The sequence below is a fragment of the Melospiza melodia genome, chromosome 6 (genome assembly GCF_035770615.1).
Source record: "Melospiza melodia melodia isolate bMelMel2 chromosome 6, bMelMel2.pri, whole genome shotgun sequence".
Classification (NCBI taxonomy): Eukaryota; Metazoa; Chordata; class Aves; order Passeriformes; family Passerellidae; genus Melospiza; species Melospiza melodia.
Window position 1 is genome coordinate 28,396,076 of NC_086199.1, and position 20,486 is coordinate 28,416,561.

The 20,486-nt window shown below is 36.6% G+C and overlaps 2 long non-coding RNA genes across 2 annotated transcripts in view; both read right to left on the minus strand.

Annotated features, from left to right (window-relative positions):
* The window catches only part of LOC134420348 (uncharacterized), a 72,495-nt gene that overhangs the window by 17,528 nt on the left and 34,481 nt on the right, over positions 1–20,486 (minus strand). The gene's annotated exons all lie outside the window — the stretch shown is intronic.
* On the minus strand, positions 8,884–15,115 carry LOC134420349 (uncharacterized). Its single transcript, XR_010028315.1, has 3 exons — positions 13,061–15,115; positions 12,528–12,590; positions 8,884–8,973 (listed from the first exon to the last, which is right to left on the minus strand). It is a non-coding gene; the product is annotated as an uncharacterized LOC134420349 (long non-coding RNA).

The following is a 20,486-nucleotide window of genomic DNA, read 5'->3' on the forward strand; positions in this document are numbered from 1 at the left end:
TAGCATTGTTTTAACAAATATGTTAGGCAAACTCGCTGGCCTACAACTGCCATCCATCATTTTAAAGAAGCAAACCACCTTTAAAAAGGAGGACCAAATTCTATTCTTATGTACCTCACTGCCATGTTTGCTCTTCTGAGAGAATAATTACTTTCTGCAAGATATTCAGTCTAAAATTAATTTAAATTTTGCATCCATTTAATTTCATTCTTTAGCCTGTGAATGTTTTGTGTTCATATAATGAATTTGTCAGATGTGGCAATTTGAGAGAACTGCTCTCACTAAAATAAGCGTGAGATAAGCCTTTAATATTCATACAAGACTGATGCAAAATTTTCAATCAGCCAAAACATAAATATTGATACATGGTTAGTACTGAGTTTGTATTGTACCAAAGTAATAGGTCAAGTACAATTCTTACCTGTCTATTGTCTCAGCTTAGTCTAATGCTCAGCATTTTCAAACCTCTTTTAAAATAGGTATCTTTGCCATTGTGTATGACATGGTCATTGTCTGGGAATTTTTTTTATTTGCTTGTGGTACCTTAAAAAAAAAGTTTATCTTAGGTCCTGGGTCCCTAGAGCCTACTAAATTTTTAGTGATGCCTCACAAGGAAAAGAAAGAAAACAAAATATGTTGGGTTGATACCATCTCTCTTATGATGTCTAACAGTTAACAAGTCATACAAAGAAAACCATCTCTGGAGGTCGTGTCTGAAAAATATTTTGCAATATTTTATTCAGCTGTGACATACATTTTGGAGAGTCAAGGAATGTTCTGCAAATTGGTAAATTATCAAGAACAGCTGTCGCTTTCTTTATATAAATGCACATGAGTATTTGCAAAGCAATTCACTAATGGAGTAATACATTTCTCAGTGTAAATATGATTTAGTAAACAAATGAGCAAAATTGCTTCCTTTGATAATGACATCAAAATTGGCATTTTTGCAAATTAAAACTGGTAAAGAAAAGAAATCTGCTCAATGCTGTTACCTTTTTAATCCTACTCACTGCTCAGAAGCACTGATTCTTTTTAATAGAGTATAAAAATTTCCAAATTAAATGGATTCTTCATGTCTATGTGGAAAGAAGGACATAATAGACAAAATTATATGTATAGTTCTTTCAGTGTCATGTCAGTCTCATAGAGCAGTTCACTCCAGAGGTATACAAAGATTTTACAGGCAATCAATCCAGATTTACATTGATGTTGCAGAGTAGAAATACGTTTTTAGAATGTTAAAGCAAACTCCAATAAATTAATTCTATGATTCTATTGAAATGAATGTGTTTGGATAGACAAAAGATCAAAGAACAATTGTGTCAGAGATTATTTAAAATATATCTAATATAAGACTACGTATATATTTTAACCAAGGTGTACTTATTTCAGCATTTGAATCACTTTGTTTTTTCAATTTTTATTCATCAGTATGTTTTGCTTCCCTGTCTTGCTTTTAGCATTCAATGAAATTGGAGTGAGAACTGAACTTTGTGCTCCATGAAAGGCAGAGAAAGACGTTTCTGTCTGGTTGCACCTCTTGTTTTTTGGTAACCTGAGTATCTGGGGCCATGAAAACTTCTGAGTCTTCGGTTCTGGTGATACGAATTAGCCACTATTACTGGTGTTCTGACTCCTCTGATTTCCTGTATCTGTGGACTCCAAGAATGGTTTTCCTTTTGTTTTGTTATTGTTAACAGCTCACTCTCAAGATGTGGGAATTACTTCACCCACAGGGATGACGTCTCTTAGTTGTGTGTTGTGAAAGATTTTATTCTGATCTGAAAGATCAAAACATTCTGCTGAAGCTTGATGACAGTTTGACAATAACTTGGTAATTTCCACCTGGGCTGTTCTGCACTCCCATGAAAATATTTACCCTCTGTGACTGGACCCAGCTCTGAAAAATTTTATTCCAGTTATGGTCCATGTTTTCTTTTTCTGTGCTCATCACGTTCTGAAGTATCTATTCGGGTACAATTTATAGTATATATTCTCTCTATGTCACCCAAACTTTTTAACATAATGGTCAAATTTTAGAAATGTGTTTGCAACTTGTTGTACTAACATAAGAGAGATAACAAAAGAATTTTAGGGGCAAATATTGCTCTGTTATTCCTTCTGATCTGGACCTAAAAACACTACAATCAGTTGGAGAATTTGGCCTCATAAAAGCAATTTATCTTTAAAAGTCTTGTGAAATTTTGATATTGTAACCCTTTTTTGAGCTCTAATTTCTCATATATTCAAATAGTAACAAAAATATATCAAAAACAAAGATTCTTAACCAGGCTTTTAAGAATTCTTCTTCTTGGTAGTTAACACAGGCAGTCTTTTATTGAGCATAAAAATATATAAAATAGACATAAATAGATATAAAATACGTAATGGAAAATAATCTTCAAATATTTTGTAAAAAACTTAGATGATTTGTTTCCTAGGAAAAAAAATGTATCCTTCTCTTAATTCACAATAAAATGCATTTAGAGTCATATAATAATTAAGACTGGAAGACATCTCCAAGATCACCAAGCCCAACTTTTGACCAAAAACCACCATGTGAAACTAAAACATAGTGCTAAATGCTGTATCCAGTCATTCCCTAAACTTTTCCAGGGATGGTAACTCCACCACTTCCCCGGACACCCCTGTTCCATTGCTTAACTACTCCTTCAGCAAATAAATTTTTCATTATGTCCAGTCTGAACTTCCCCTGGCACAGCTTAAGGCCATTTCCTCTTGTCCTATTGCTAGCTGCCTGGGAGAAGAGACCAGCCTGCATCTTGCTCCAGCCTGCTTTCAGGCAGTAGTAAACAGGGATGAAGTCTCCCCTGAGCATCCTCTTCTCCAGGCTAAATAACCCCAGCTCCCTCAGCTGTTCCTCCTTTTCTCCAGACCTTTCACCAACTCTGTTGCTCAGAACCAGGCAGAGGATTCGAGGTGTGGCCTCACCAGTGCCAAGTGCAGAGGGACAATCACTGCCCTGCTCCTGCTGGTCACACCATTGCTGATACAGGCCAGGATGCTGTTGACAGTCTTGGGCACCTGGGCACACACTGGATCATGTCCAGCTGCTTTTAACCAGCACTCCCAGGTCGTTCCCCACCAGGCATCTTTCCAGCCACTTTTCCCAGTAGTGGTGCCTGGGACTGCTGTGAGCCAAGTGCAGGACCTGGCACGTGGCCCTGTTGAACCCCATGCAATTGGCCTCAGCCCATCCATCCAGCCTGTAGAGATCCCTCTGCAGAGCCTTCCTACCCTTCAGCAGACCAACACTCCCACCCAATTCAGGGCTGTCTGCGAACTCGTTGAGGCTGCACTGGATTCCCTCATGCAGAACATTGATTGAGATATAAAACATCACTGGCCCCAAAAGCCTTGACATGTCACCATGACATGGTTTTTGAAAGAGAATATTTAGATGTAACATATGCATTATGACAGCAGATGAAACTTCATAAATAACCATTACATTAACCCTATATTTTTTTCTCAGCTCTAGAGAACCAGATTTCAGAGATTCAACATAAACCAAAATGAATTGCAACTGTCACATCTGCAATAACATAGAAAGATATGGTTCAGAGATTTTGATGGGTCACTAGTTTTTACTTCTATGAACAATCTGCCTGTGGTATTTTCTGTCATTTTCTATGTTTTCCTTACTGTATAACTCAAGAGTCTCAAGAATTAGCTATCCATCCATTTCAGAGGCATTACTTCTATTTCTTTGTAAAAAAAAAAAAAAAAAACAAAACGTCAGGACTGCCTTTAAATCAGGTTTTTTTCAATACATTCAATTTACAGGGTAAAAATATTTGTAAGCAATTTCAAAGGCATATGCCTACCTAGAGCCCTGTGGAATTTTGTAATTTGGAGACCTATAGATCTAAACTTAATGAACATGTTGCTGAATAAGTAAGGATAAATAAACACATTATTATGACATTTAGAATAGCTAAAAATCCTTTGAACTTCACTTACATGCAAATTCACCATGACATGCATTTAAAAAGAGAATTTAGATTATGAACTGTATAGCAGATGACATACCATAAATCAGCAACTGCCATTTGGCAAGAGAAGTTTTATACACTTACAAATGATGTACATTATTCTTGTACTTATTCCCTTTTTCTGCAATATATATTTATAAGATTATAATATGCAAAAGTTTTCAGACTGCTTGCTAAACAATTCTGTATCCTTCACTTTATATCATATTAATTATTATATTAATGTCATGGTCTCCGCACATACAAAAAGAAAACTTGAAATTAACATACAAAGATAAATTTATGCAGTCCATAAGAATACTTTTATTCAACTACTACAGCCACTATTAATGTTGGTAGAGTCCAGAATAATGTTCTTTAAAAGCCATATAAAAAGGATTAAATCACTGGAATGCAGAAAATTGGGCATTAAATCTAAAATGTCACTCCTCAGTGAGCCTGCTGTGCTTAGATTTTCAGTTGACCTAAGAAGCTCAAAATATAGAGGAATGAGTTTTCATTTACTCAAATTAGAAAAGGAAATAGTGCAAACCTTTGGAATACTGACACAAAAGGGAAAATAAAAGCCCCTAAAACCAAACCACCAGTATTATTAGACCGTATTTCTCCTTTCCCTCCTGTGTTCATGTTGCATAACCAGTGCAACTGAGAAGAAAGGCGTGGTATACTCAGTAGAGACAGCTGAAGATGTGACTCTTCCACAACGCGTTCACTCTGATCCTCTGTGGAAATTTCTGCCTCTTTAACAAAAGTGAGAAAACAGGGAATGGCTCTCATTTTCAGCAGCCATATTTTGCAGACTAGTATCTCAGCACAAATGCTGATGAGAGCAGTTGATATAGTCCAGCTGATCAAAATCTGTATCTCTGTGTGTGGGGACTCTGAAACAGAGGATCAGCTGTCCAGGCAATATGTAGAGAGCTCTCCAGAAAAGGAACAGGGCAACTGTATCAATCCTACTCCCACTAACTGCTCTAGATGTAGCAGTGGCCATAGTCCAATTTACGTATTTTTTCTTTTATGAAACTTATATCTATAAGAAAATATTTTAAAATATCTAATTGCCCACCAAGCACATTCCCTGCACATGGTAGGTCCAAGCCCTTGACCTGTATTCAGGGCAGCACTGCCCTAGTCACTGCTTCAGGACCAACCATATGGTTCCACTGCATCTCCTCCTGACTCCTGAGCCCAGGGCCACTTGCACAGCCCTAGTCCCACTGCAGAAATGATGAGATGCCATATGAGCCAACACATTCCACGGCCACCACACCCTAACTGTACAGAAAGGCTTATGCTATGCAATAATTCTATTCATCACTTCTGAAGCACTCTTCTTGCTTGGATTCTTTTGAATGTTTTGCCACTCCATCTTAGTCACTCTGGCTAGAATTAGGCAGACAATGCTCCCCCAATAGGAATCAAACCCCTCAACTCCATAAAAGTCCCCCTAGTAAACACTGTGTAGCATCATAAAGAACCAGACCTAACCTTCTGAATGCTTTTGACTGACCCTAAGTTATATGAGAATTGATATATTTTAAGCTATGTATGAAAAAGGTTGCTTTTAAAATTGTAAAAATCAATATGCTAAAATATATATTTGTACTGTGATAAACTCGTGAAGTCAAAAAAAACCCCTCTATCTGTGTGATTAGTTACAATGTCGCAAAAACCCCTCACATATAGAAACTGTAGTAACTGCAGAGTGAAAAAGAAAATAGAAAGAAAAAAACATCCTCTGTGTAGGTAGTACTATTTGACATCTTTGAGATGTATTTGGGAATACTTTTTATGGTAATAATTGAGGGAATTGATACTTTTTTACTAATGCAAAAATAGTAAAAAATAAAAGTAATGTATTAATTATCAAATACAAATATATTTTGTCTTTATAATAAATTAGTACAGATCCCCAAAGTTCAATCAGTCTTCCCTCTCTTTGACTGTTTTGTTAGTAGTTCTGTGGCTAGTGTGAGACACTAGGATATGTTCCTATCACACCAGTGCACTCAAACATTAACAATTTCTGCGGAAACCTCTACGGGTCTCTAAAGTTTTCACCCTCCTATTTTCCTTGCCCTTTCTGTAGCTGTGAGACCTATACAAGAAACTGAACTTTGTTAAGTGGTCTAATACAATTATTGTAAAAATAACAGCAGTAGGGACTAAAGTGCTTTGATGTTTGCCAACTAACCTGAAGTGTCTCTTGACACAAACCAAAGGTTAAGGCAGATAGAAAAGAAAAAATATATTTGCATAATTTAAATGCAAACATCTCATTTACTGTTTTGGAAAGTGACAAAAAAAATCTACGACTTTGATATGCACATTTTGCCTTTGATATGAACAAGTCTCATATTAAATTCCTGAAGCAGAAAGCGCTATTACAGCAATTTAGAATACGTTCCTTTCATTCTGTCAAACCAGATTAAAGGGGACTAGTATGAGAGATGCCTACATTTACAATCGATCAGATAATGGTTCTGCTGTTAGAGAGTATAATTTCTCCATTATGGAAAAATTTTGCTTACACTTTTTTTTTCCTTGAGAACACTAAGAAGATAGGTTTTTTTCCCCTTCTCCATCTTTTCCAAGTTTCCTACTCACATCTCAAATCTTGGAGATATGTTCAAATATTTTTGCAAAGTTTGGGACAGTAAAGATGGGATGAGAAATATTGAGACAAGAATGCCTTTATCTAGTTCAAGCCTCTCTGAAAAGTTTTGACGGGTTACCTTTTAACCTTCTGTTTTTTACACAATGCAGTAACAGTAGAACAATGTCACTGAAATTTTCCACAGAACTTCCGTAATATTTGAAAGGTCTGTGGAAGACTGATTTTAGGCATCTCTGTCAATCTGTAAAGGTCTCCACGTTTAAGGGATTGGGATAGATTTCTTCCCTTATCTTCCAAGTTATTTTTTAACTACATTAGATGATTTGAATAGTGTGATGTCTGAAGGTAGGTTTCCCCAAATAATTCCACGCTTCCTTTTTTTCTGTTTCCAATCTCAGAAGGAGGGGATGGCAGAAATGCCATGACTGTAATACAGCCAGCATTTAGCTGACCCGCCTCAATATACAGTTGGAGGACTAGTCAGCCTTTTGACATGATCTTGTCTCTCATCAGTGATAAGAACTGGTTTTGTTTTTCCTCTGTGGAAAGAGGGCTTTTCATTTAAATCCACTGTGCTGGCATTCTATTCTTTATGTAATCTGGTGGGTCATACAAAAAGGAAATGCATCGATGCCAGTGACATGTTGGCTTTCCAGAGATTTCCATGCAACTTCATTTTGCTACTTCCTCGCAGTATTCATATACAGAGTTTTGCACCTGATCTGACAGTTACGAAGATTTAGTTACAAATTCCTACTCTGACATTTTCCTATTTAGGTATGCACTTCACAAATGACTACAAAGCCACCATGTTTGACTCTAGCTCTTTGGGGATGATGCCAAAAATCACAAAATCAATTAGAAATGATTCTTCAAACTTTACCTTTTATCTTGTGCTCACTTTGAATTCTCTTCTCCCTGCTGCATCTGAAGCTCACAACCACCTCCCTGCTGTGATAGGATTTTAGCCTAGTCACATGTGTGTGACCGTGGAACAAAAAAGGTAACAAAAAGGGTTTTTTTACTTTATTAGTAATGTTATTAACCCTTTTCACCACATCAATAGACTTTCCCCAACACTTCTGAAACTGCTGAAATTTAAAAAAAACTAAGAAGTTGGACTTCAAGCCCTATGTGTTTACCCAAGTTGTTATTGCAAATTCCTTGCCAAGGTACAGCTTTATAAATTCATCATGTAAGGTAAATTAGTATTGACCCATTGAGTATATATAATGCTTGCTTCAGCGTCCTGTTCAGTTCTATTCTCTCCAAAATCTCTAATGCCCTCCATTTTTTTCCCATTTAGATAGGTGATTAAATCAGATTGTATGCCAGTTTATCTAGGGAGCGCAAGCACTGCAAAACTGTAGCTTAATCACTTTCTGCTTCAAAAGTGTTCGTAGGACTCTCTTAGTCTAACTATTTGGTTTACCCCATTTGGTTCCATAAATCCTTAAAAACTTTTCTGACAGTATGTTTCTCTAACTTTGATAATTAGTGAAATATACACATTAATAGTGTTTAAACCTCTGCATTAGGAAAAGGATTGAATTTACAGAGCAAATATCAGATGACCACAACCACATATCTCTTTTGTGGTGATCATAGAATAAAGCAACAATATACAGCAAGACTCCAGGGAACGGCTCCTGGAAGGGGATGACAGAAGTGTCAAGAAAATCTCTTGTTTTCCTTCTGATATGTCTGAGAACATTAACTTCTGATATAGTTTTTCATTTCTCTATGTCCATCATACCAATATTTGATTGAGCATTTTATAAGCTTTATCTGAGCTATGTATGATATCTCATACACCCTCTTGATGGATTATAGGTATATTTTCCTAGATGAATGCTCCTGTGCAAGAAAAAGCTTCTAGGAAGTATACCTCCATATTTTCCCTTAACATTTTGGGCTTAGATTCATAACTTGGTAAGTGAGAAGATACTTCTGGGTTCTGAAACAAAATGCAGGAATTATTTCGATGCAGATGTTAAGTTCACGCAGTCCTTGTCTCGTGTTTCGAATTATGTTTGAATATGCCTCAGTTATTCTTTAGTTTCCTTTTTCCTCTTTGTAATGTTATTCCTGTAGCATTATCCTCTTTTCCCTCATATATGATTGTTTCTCTGAAGTCTAAAGACACACAGTGGGTACTTCTTCCACAAAAAAAAAATAAATTCAGATTACCTAATTAAGACAGATTAAAAAAATAAAACTCACTGCAAAAAGTATCATCTATTACCTGGGAAAATCACTCTGTCCTTGTAACTTGCCACACACATTTTTCTCCTTTGACCTCAAGTCCCAAAGCTGTGCATTGGAGCTATTCATCTTCTCTCAGTGAAAGAGACACAAGAAAGTTTTAGTCAAGGAGATTTAAACACAACCATAATAGATGAGTCTTGTTGTGAAGTAGTTCTGTGTTATTTTGCCATGGTCTGACATTATGCAGCATTTACCATCTTTACAGAATAAGAGGATTCCTGGCTTGAAAGCATAAATTCCTACAGCTGAAGATAAGAGCTTAGCAATCCAGCTGTAATAATTGTGTGAATGCTACAGGTGTTTTGGATCAAATACACAGAGGACAATTAATACTGGAATTGCACTAGAATTGCAAATATGGGATTCCTGTTAAAAAAAAAAGGAAAAATACATCTGTAATTTTTTTTTGCCACTGATAGTACTAGCTTTTTGACATATCACAATCACATTTGATTTTTCAGTTTATTTTGTGTTGGTATTGCAATGCTGGTGTGTCAGAATCTGCAAATTCTCAGAAAATGAATGTTTATGCATAAGAAACAAGGCTATACATAGCAATTAAGCACAATAAATATTTGTAATCACAGAAAAGAATGCTTATTCTTATAGTAGTTATTGTATTAGTACTCAAGGATATTAGTGGTGAGGATAAAAGCACAGGTAGGTGCTTAGTTGTAGGTACCTACAACTTTATAATGTGTGCCTGTGATGAATTTGCTGGTAGTTCTGGAAGGAAAGTGCTCTGTAGCAGTATGAAAATCTGGGCGCCTCAGAAGGCCTAGAGGTATTTGCATTATGCCATGAACTATTTATTATATGTTCCTTAAAATATATGAAAATAAAAGTTTCTGAGTTGGTAATATTTTTTTTTGTTGTGATAGCCCATGGTTCTGACAGCCAAATTCAGCATAATATCTTAGTATGGCTTTTCTTTGCCATCTAAAATATTAATACAAGATTGACTAAATATCTCTTCTAAGGTCTGTAGAGCCCAGAGGTTATTAAGAAATCCTGGTTTTGTCTTCAGGGGTTTCAGTCGCCTTTCCATACCTGCAGATAGCTTTTGTGCACTCAGCTTTTGAAGGATGGATCTTTTTCAAAGCTGAGGGGGAGGAATGCTAATAAATCACATATTTATGAAATATTCATTAATTCAGTGAGTTCTTTACAAGGCTGCTGCCAAGGCAGCGCAGGGTGACGAATTACATTTTACACACAGAGGAAATGGTTGACAAGATACATTGTCTATACAGAGGGTTTCCTGAATGGTCACATACAAAGCTAACCAACAAAAGTTGTTTACACTATTAAGCAAGCAAGACAAAAATGCAGCTGTGTATATCCTTGCCAAGTTCCCCTACCTCCTCTTATGTGTTTTCCCTCCTGGCTTAGTTCTACTTTGTAAAATGTTTGGTTCTTTTGAGGCACTTTACTTAGAATGCCAGTGGAATGAAGTCAGATGGTAAGAAAAAAAAGTGAGCCAGCCTTGTGGCCTTTGTTACATTTCATAAGAGGATGAAGACTTGCTTTAAGGTCTCTCTTCATATGTCAGCAGTCATCAGAACCACACTGCACAAAAACAAACTGAATGTTCCTCACTAGAAAGTGAAATGGATTCTCTTTCTTGATAGCCTCTTTCATCTTTTTTGGACTCTGAAAGCAACCCCTGGTTAGCAAGGACACTGGAATCAGTATGACTGTGCTCCATCTTGCCCACAGTTGTGCCCTAACACAACACCATGATAGAGAGGATGATGTTCTTGTGAAAGCACTCAAAGGGCACATCTTTCATGACCAGGTACGTAGCTTTTGACTGGCTCTGTAAAAGAGGAATGACACAGATTTATAAAGACTCGATGGCTACTCAGAAAGTAGCCATTAAAATGTAATGGAACTCTTTCTCTTTAGTGCAGTGTACAAAGTGCTGAAGAACTAGATTTCGTCCCATACATGAAAGAAGACAAGATACAAGGACTGTGACTTAATGAGATTACATCTTTATTAAATTATCTAGAAACTATGCAGATCATCTTAATGATTTCCACTTTCTGGAGAGTAAACTCCACCATGTTAAAAATCTACACTCTCTGGACTTTTCCCAGGGAGTTTGTCCTACTTTCTCTGTTTATGAAAGTAAAGGGAGATGTTCAAAAAGAAATATCCCTCAACTCACAATGCCTTTTTATTTTATTTATTAATTATTTTATTTATTAATACAATTGCTATTGTTTTAGGGTTTTTGGGAGGTTTATGTTTTTGTCTTATACTTTCAAAATACATATGTAATTTAAGAACAATATGGGTGTCCTACCTTGAAAATAACATAAGACCCTCTTAATTTTCATATCAGCTCCCTTTCATATAATGATAGAATGGAAAAGAATCTTAAAAACCATCTAGTTCCAACCCACACCATGCTCAGGGATGCCATTCACTTGAGCAGGTTGCTTGAGGTCCCATCCAGCCTGGCCTTGAACACTTTTGGTAATGGGGCATCCCCATATTTGGGCAACCTGTTCCAGTGCCTCATCACACTGAATAAAGAATTTGTTCCTTATATCTAATATAAATCTCTCCTCTTTTCTTCTTAAACTGTTCTGCTTTGTCCTATCACTATCAGGCTGTACAAAAAGTTGCTCTCCCCTTTCTCCAAAGCACCCTTTAGGTAATGGAAGGCTGCAAGAAGGTCTTCCCAGAGCCTTTTTTTCTCCAGGCTAAACAACCCCAATTCTCTCAGCCCACCTTCACAGGAGAAGCGCTCCAGCCCTTGGACCATCTTCATGGCCCTCCAAAGGACTTGCTCCAACAGGTCCATGTCCTTCTGAGGCTGAGGCCCCAAACCTGTATGTATTATTCCAGATGGAATCTCCGGAGATCAGAGCAGAGGTGCACAAACACCTCCAGCCTGCTGACCATGCTGCTTTTTGTGCAGCCCAGGATGCAATTGGCTTCTGGGCTGCAAGTGCTCACTGTTGGCTCATGCTCAGCTTTTCGGTCACTAGAACTCAAAAGTCCTTCTCCACAGGACTGCTCTCTTTGAGTTCTTCTCTCAGTCTCTACTCATGTCTGGGATTTCCCTGACTCAGCTGCAGAACCTTGTATTCCGACTAGTTGAACTTCACAAGGTTCTTAAGGGCCCACTTCTCAAGCTTGTCCAGGTTCCCCTGGATGGCATCTCTTCCCTCTGTTGTGTCAGCTGCAATGCTCAGCTTCATGTTGTCTGCAACTTGCTGAAGGTGCACTCATTTTCTGTGTCACAAAGACAGTTCCATAAATAACGTTTGTGAGTGATTTCAAAATCTTTAAAAGAAATTCAACCCTAAGTCTTCTGTATTAGAGAGGGGGGAATAGTTGTTATATGAGGTCCTACCAGTATTTTAAAACTGGGAATGTTTTTTTCTTAGCTCTGTCACAAGTAGCCATTGTGCAGTTTTTACATCTGGTGGCTGATGTGAAGATTTTGAATTCTGAATTAAGTTTGTGATGATAAACAGTGTATACTTGATATTTTCCCCAATAGATCTTGATTTACACACTAAAGATCAAATGAGAATCTAACCAAAGCCTTAAGGAACACCTTGAATGGGTTTTAAGACTGCAATACATTTTTAAGTGCTTACCTGAGGCTAAATTCAGCTGATCATTAAACATCTTGTTTGCAAACACTTTCTGTGAAATATCTTCTGTTTTCAAAAATGACATGTACACAATTTAGAAAAAATTGAGAAAAAAAATCATTTTTATGAGCAAATTAAACACAACAATTTGTTTAAGGAACAAGAGAGCAAGGTATTAATTTTTATTGCTTGTTTTTCATATCCATATGATTTTCTGTTAACTTAGGTATAACTCATTCATTTCAGAACAAAAAAATAAATTGGTACCCTAAACATTTTGGTTCAAGTTCTCTTGAACTTCACAACATTGACATTCATGAGAATTAACTGGCAGAATTGAAGGGCACACCATCTATAGAAAAAGGACAAACACATTCCTTTATAAAAAGCAGGATCATGAGCAATGGATGTCGACAATGCTATTGAAATGCATGATAATTAACAATAAGAAGTTGAAGAAGTAAGTCTAATGGGAAATGTTCTACAATTTGTTTCAGTTTCTAAGGTCAATTTTTAACAAATTGAAATAAACTTACATTTGAATCCTTTCAGATCACCAGGGAACATACATCATTGAAATATCACTGAAGCATGTCATCTGGCTTTTCCTGTGCTCCTAATCCCCCATCCTTGAAATGTCCCCTGTATTGAGGTTATGAATAGAGAGGTTCAGGAACAAATCTGAATATCCATATGCCTTCAAGAATTGGTGGGAGATCTCTTCTCCCTTGACACCCTCTAGGCTGGACAAGCAGCCAGGAAATGCGTCCCTGAACCTTTACCACTCCCTGCTAGTGAAGATAGCTCCTCACTGGACAAATTAAGTCCCCATGCCCTTTATCAAGTTGGCTGCAGAATTCTCAAATGAAATAGGAAGTTAAATAATAATTTATACTTTCATGGATTTTGCATGTTTAAAGCAGAAATGAAATAAACTGTTTGAGTAAATTAGATTTCTCTCCAAATTTAATTTCTTTCTGTGGTTTTTTTTTTTTTCAGTCCTATCATAAATTGTACAAGGTAATTGAGAACTTTTAATTAGGGCTTATGATATCAGTATTGAAATATGCATATTTATTACTGACACTAAAATACTTGTCCCCTTGTTCTACTTTGTGAAATGGCTGCTGAAAATCTACAGTACTGCTTTGATAATATCTAATTAACATATATTTTTGATGTTTTTAATTTCTACAAATTCAAAGTTTGAGGGTTTTTGACTTAGCTCAATAGGGCAAAGCTGTAATCTTACAGGAGACAGATTTACATAGATTTTTTCCAGATGATAGTAGCATCATAATCAGCTAAAGACACGAGGTTGCATTTCAAAAATTATCAAAAGTATGATGAAAGCTTCCCTTTTCTCTTTGAGCTCTCACAGTAAGAAATTTAAATTTGCCATGTCAGTTTCCAGATAAGATTAAGAAATTCATCTCCTAAAATTTAACACAAGTTCTCCAAACGTACCAACTCCTGCAAAGACATTGATGTTTGAAAGTCTGAAATGTGGTCTAGGGCAGGCTCGTGGAGTTACCTAAGAGCAGCATCCTTAAGGCCACAGCTCAAGAGGAATTTACCAAAATTATCAGGCTTGGTAACGATGGAAAGCAGTGCATATCTCATTTTCAATGTTTTTTTTATGTAATGAATTTCTTTAAAAATCCCCAGGATCTAAGAGTTCACACATTTACTGCATATTCACCTGCAGCAAAAACTTGTGCCATACATATGCTTTCCTTTTGCTTTAGAGGAGGAGAGAAGGCCTACGAATGCTTACAGGTGAAAGATTGGGTATCGCTATTAATGACATGAGTTTTGAATTAAAATATGTATGTTGATTTCCTTTTTCATTTTTTCACTTTGGATAAGTAATTTGGGAATACAAGCTAGAAAAAATTACATCATATATAAAAGAGTCACTAAACATTGTTATAAAATTCAGGAAGAAAGCAGGACTTGAGGAAGAAAAACGACATTTAGAAAAAAAATATGTGTTCAAGGTAACAAATGGCAAATTGTGGTGATAGCCTTTATAGGTTCTGAAGTTTAATTCTTTACAGAGTGTCTTGAAGAGTCTAGTAGTGGTGATTTATGTCACATCTCAGAAATTGTGTTGCTGGATTTCTGTTTGGAATTTACTCTGTGGGATCACCTTAAGAGCTGAATAGACATTGGCTATTAAATCCTTCCACTGTATTTTTCCCAAGGAGCTATTTCTATACACATGTAAGTGCACAATAATCCAACAAACAGTAACTTTCTTGTTGCCTTTCTGAGCCATCCTCCTTAGTGTTATGAGCTCACATCAAGTATGTTAATGTTAATCCTTTCTTATTTAATGAGAAAAATCTCCAAGAACTCAAACATGGGAGAAGGAGTGCAATAAGTAGGGGACTAGAATCAGTTGGTATTTTTCCTTATATGAGCAAAATATTCTAAAATTGTCCCTATTTTGTGTTTCTTCTCCCAAAACAAGCAGCACATAATATAGTGTGCAGTAAGTAAAAAGACTGTTATAAAAATCAATATCACTTTTCTTATTTCAGCTCTTGAGTAACCTTGAAAGAAATACTTGAAAGAAAAAATTTTGAATGAAATGACCTTTAAAAATTACCTTGAAAGGCAGAGTCCTTTTTTTTTCCCATGTCAAACCCGTGCTATTAAGCTGATTCACCTGTAAGCATGTTGACTTGATTCAACTTTAGCAGTGCAAGAACAATGCAAATACTAGAATTTGGAGATGGCTTTCTGACTAATCCAAGAGTAAATTTTTCATTGGAATGACTGTCTTCCTTGGAGAAAGTGAGAAATAGTCTCTCCTCTGCTGTTTGTCTTTTTCTATGAATGTTGAGTTATCTGCAAAGATAAAGGATGAGTATGTATTACCAAGATGTGCTTAGTCACTGTTGGAAGAGCTAGATTGAAAGTCTATCTGCTATGCCATGCTGCTTCCTACTTCGTTGCTCAGAGGTTTCTCTCTTTTTTCTTTTTTGTTCCAACTCTCCTTTTGAAAAGAACTCTAGAAGTCCTATGTCTAGAATTTGATATCTATTTTGGTAATTGGAGTTTGCACACAGATTTATAGGAAAGTATTACTAACAGAAGGATGCTATATGAATGCTATTGAGTATTAGGAGACAATATTGCTGTGGAGTCGGAAGTTCAAGAAAACAAATCATAGGAATGTTTTAGGGGTCAGCGTTTTAATTTTTCATTATTCTGTTTTAAAGCTTCATCAGTAATTTGTAATCCAGATACTATAATCTCTGCTAGAGAACTGGGTATTCCTGGAATACTGGGTCAGAGAAAAACCATCTAGCCCCTAATCTGTTCCTCATTTCTGGCACAACTTTAAAAGTGCATCTAGAAGAGGCTGTTCCCAGTTCTGGGTCAAAGAACAGGTGGGGAGATATATCCTGTGTTGCTACCAGTGTAGACCCTACTAAAATTATTTCATCATCCAGTTAATCAATGCTGCCTGATTGCTGTTGTCTTCCAGTTTAATCACACAGGAAGAAAAACAGCATCATATTCTGCAATGACCTCTACACTACTAATTCTTTTAAGTTGTATGTGAAAATTGGCAAGACTCATTTTCTCCCATGTAATATTCACCTTGACAGAAACAGATGATAGCAAATCACCTAAAACTTATATGACACTTCTCTTAGGAAAGGTTCAGTTTAATGCTCCAGGGTTGTCCCTCTGTGATGACAATATGTCCTCTAAGCCAAAAAACTATTCAGTAACTGACTGATTCCAAAGCTTTTGCTTTCACCCTTTCTGTACGTGACCATCCCCATCACTTTGTTGAATCTACATGAGACAAAAAACCCTTGTATGAATGGCATTTTCAAGTTTGTGTCCTGAGGGCTATAGGCATTGTGCTGCAGCTATGGAAAACTAAGTAATTCAGTTTAGTGATGGAATCACTAATAGACAGTTTCGGATCATGTAACAGAACAATTTTTAGAAGGGCTTGTTGGGTTTATGTAAATTTTGGTGTAATTTTGTGAATATCTAATTATAAAGGCTAATTTTAGTTCACCTAAAATCCAAGTGACAAAAAACAGCTTAAGGAAAAACCATATGGGATCCATGTGAAAATGCCTTTTGAAGAGTATTCTTTTCTGTCTTAGTCATATAAAATTAGATGATTAGGTGATTTTCTGTTGTTGTGTGAGTTTGTCCTTGAAACCTTTGTGCACAGGATAGCTATTGAAAAACAGAGACAGAAAGGAGAAAATGCGTTTCTGATTATCAGTGTCTGGAAGAATCAGACATTTGATGTTTTCAGTCAGGAGACAAAATAAGTTATTTATAACTTTTTATGGAATTTTTCAGCATCTATTAATTTTTATTATAATTTATAGGGTTTTTTCTATTCTATTCTAATGAAGCAGATGTAAAATATTAAAAAGCAAGTAGGTATCAGCCACCAGGGATATTTTAGTTAATTAAACAAATGTATGCATGTGCTTTTGGATGAGTGTTTCTAGATGTGTGTTCAAAGGGGAGAGCAGAAATAGATATCTGCCGTTCCTTTGTTGCATTCATCTGTCCAACTGTAAAAGCAATTCTCTGAGGAGGCTCTTGTATTAAAATTCTACTTCTGATTTTGTAAGGTTGCTGCAATTGCAGATTTAAAGATCTAGCAGAAATCTACTAATGTTCAATCTTAACAGACAATGTTACTTACATTTTAACACACCTGTGTGTTCAATTAATATCTTATTTTAGGCTCTGGGTGTGATGGTTAATGATGAGTCTTTGAACATTACCATAGCACTGCTGTCCTACACCACTACCATTAGCCTGCAATGCAGCAAATTGTTGACAGCTATAACAAAGCATCACATCTGCCTTGTGAGCCCACGATGCTGAAATGCTCTCTGTTGCTGCACAGATGAGCAAATATTATTTCTGTTTAATACTATCACTCAAAACAATCAGATCAGTTGGTCACCCAGAATTGTTTTCCTCAGTTTGCTTTTTTAAGCAATACCTATGAGGTTTCCTTGCCTGAAAAATATTTGAAGATCTTTGTAGTTAATTTGGGCTATGATCAATGAATGTGTGAAAAATTAGGTGATTTCTTTGCCATGTAAGTGATCTTTTGTTGCAGGGTAGCAAATGCTATTTACATGACATGTTGCTGCATTTTAACCTCATTTCCAGTCAGCAAGTGCACGAATGAAATGCAATAGTTGCTGTAGATCTACTGATTTTCATCTCTAAATTAACGTAATCTGCTCTGCTGCAGTCATTCTGTGAATACAAGGCTGTAAATTTAACTGACTGCTTTTTCACAGAAAGCTGGTTTGTTTGAGTCTTCCCTGTTTATAGGTACATAAATTGAATCTTAGTCTTGTGTGCAAGCTTCGCTACTTTAGAAGTTATAACCAGCGCAGACTGGAATACTGATTCACTCCCACACAGCTAGTGTTCATGTCAGACAGCTACATATGTACTGTGGCTTGCAAAATTGTTCAAATATCACAGTAATACCCTCAAAAATAGGACCCTCCAGGAAAGGCAGTTTTCCATAGCAATCAATTACAGGAGCTGCTAAAAACTAGAAACTAGTCTATAAACGCTGCTAGTGTGAAGTGATGGAGCAACATAATTTCATTTAGTTTACTTTTGCATTGGTCTGGGCTGTAGTTTTATTGCCCCACTGTTGTAATGGTGACCTCACCTTTGTTTTCATTAATAAACCTTTTAATTTTGAAAAAACAGAAATGGCTAATACTTTTTAAGTATTTAAAAGTAAAGATTCATGCTGCAGTCCTTTCTCTGCTGCAGTCCTTTCTCTGGAACACCAGAATTAATCAAGAGCAGAACATGAAGATTTGGTTTTGATGAAAAAAATGCAAATATGAAAACACCTCAAGCTGCAGTTTCAAGTACTTTGTCAGCTAGCTCTGCGCCTCGAGCAGCAGTCCTGACCTCCTTCTCTACCTGACAGCTTATTCTCACCCTGCTTTGCTTCCTCCCTTGGGCTAGCAGAAATGTTTGTGCTGCTGTTCATTGAACTAGATCAGGGAACCAATCAGAGCTGAAACTGCCTTTTTTTTCCTCAATTAATTTTAACTTAGATCAGATTCTCAATTTGGTTCACCACAGGATTGAATGAGCAGGAAAAGGCTGCTGGCCTATGAGAAAGGAAGGGTAAGATGCCTATTCAGGTAACATAAATACTATCTTAAACTGTGGCTCCAAATCTCTTTTGTCTCATTCTTGCTGTTCACAGGTACAGAAATTTGAAATCTTCTGTTTCAGTTTAAATCCTTGATCTAACTTTTGATTAGCCAGGGTTTTATTTCCCCAGAATAACTAGTGAACCTCCCCAGCTGCCCTGACATCTATAATCAAAAGGTATACCTGTAAAATAAACTGTATTATTCACAGTAAACATACAGTAGAGCATATACACAAGGAAAAGGCGTTCAGTCTCATGATATCAGCAAGTACTTCATAAAAATAAAGTACAGAAACTTAAAATCTCAAATCTCAGACACTTAAGGAATTTAATTTAATTTTTTTTCTTCAGCTCTTATTAGCTTTGTTGAAGAACCTGTCAACTCTGATGGAAGTTGCCTTCTAGGTCTATGGCTGAAAATATTCTTTGCATTAAAATTTAGAGTAACAGCTGGGATTTGAACCCTTGTAAGAAATCACTAACACTGTCTTACAGAAAAACCTAGGAAGCATTTAAAGGTGAGATATCAGAATTCTTTCAGGGTGTTAAGCAATTTAAAATCATTTCAGATAATATATATTGTTTACGTGGCAAAGTTTTGGTAGCAAGTGGGCTTTAGAGGTGGCCTCTGTGAGAAGAGACAAAGTCTCTCTGTTTTGGCCACAGTCACTTTCAGCTGGCTCCAAAATGGACCCAGTGCTGGCTAAAGCTGATCCCCATCCCCATCATTCTGCGATAGAATATTTAGGGTAGGGTAAAAAGGCTGTGCAGCAGCAAGAGAGAGAAGTGAGACAAATGTGAGAAACCCTGAAGACCCTAAGAGAGGGAAACTGGACAATCCTGCATAGTGCACAGAGGAGGCTCCAGTGAAGTCCCCTGTTCTCCTTTGGCAAGCCCAACTGCAGCCTGCAGAGAGCTTCAGCTGGAGCAGGGGGAAGCCTTAATGCAGCAGGAGGCTTTCAGGAAGGAATGGTGGCCCATGGGGACCCATGCCAGGGCAGGTTGTTTCTGGAGGACTGTAGCCCATGGAAAAGAACCATGAGGAAGAAGGGGAAAAACTTAAGGAGGAATGAAGCGTTCTGGAACGACCATAACCCCCATTCCCCATCCCTTCTGTGCTGTTTGGGGTTGTGGAGGTACAGCAGTTGGGAATGAAGAAGAAAAATTGAACTTGAGAAATGGGAAAAAGAAGATGTTTTTAGTTATGTTTTTTGTTACATACTGTGTTATTCTATTTTTATTATGGATTTTTTAAATGGAAGGCTTTTAAATTAGTCTTCCTAAAGTTTTCTGTCTTGCCTGTGATGTGATCTCACTGTCTTTTCCTTGATCTGTGAGTTTGCTCATCTTGTTTTCACTCTATGCCCTGCTGAGGAAGGGGAGTGAGAGAGTTTGGTAGGCTACTGGCAACCAGAAGTTAACTCACCACAGGTACTAATAGTAAGATAGAGAAGTATATTTGCAGCACTTTGGTGAATTGGTCTTGTAGTATTTTATATATTATTGTTCATTATATGAAAAATTCTCTGTTTTAAAGTGAAAATGTAGTAGTCTTCTGTTTCTGTTAGAGATACTATTTGGATTGAATTATGATTAAACTATTGAATTGAATTTTTTATTTAAGAACAGACTTGAACTGATTTTCAAATTCTCTTTTTTCAAGGCACTTCTAAATGATCTTGAGTAAAAAAATAAGGTCGCTCCCATGTATCATCTTTTCTTGAAAACTGTGTGTTTGCTGCATGAAAATTTTCATAAAC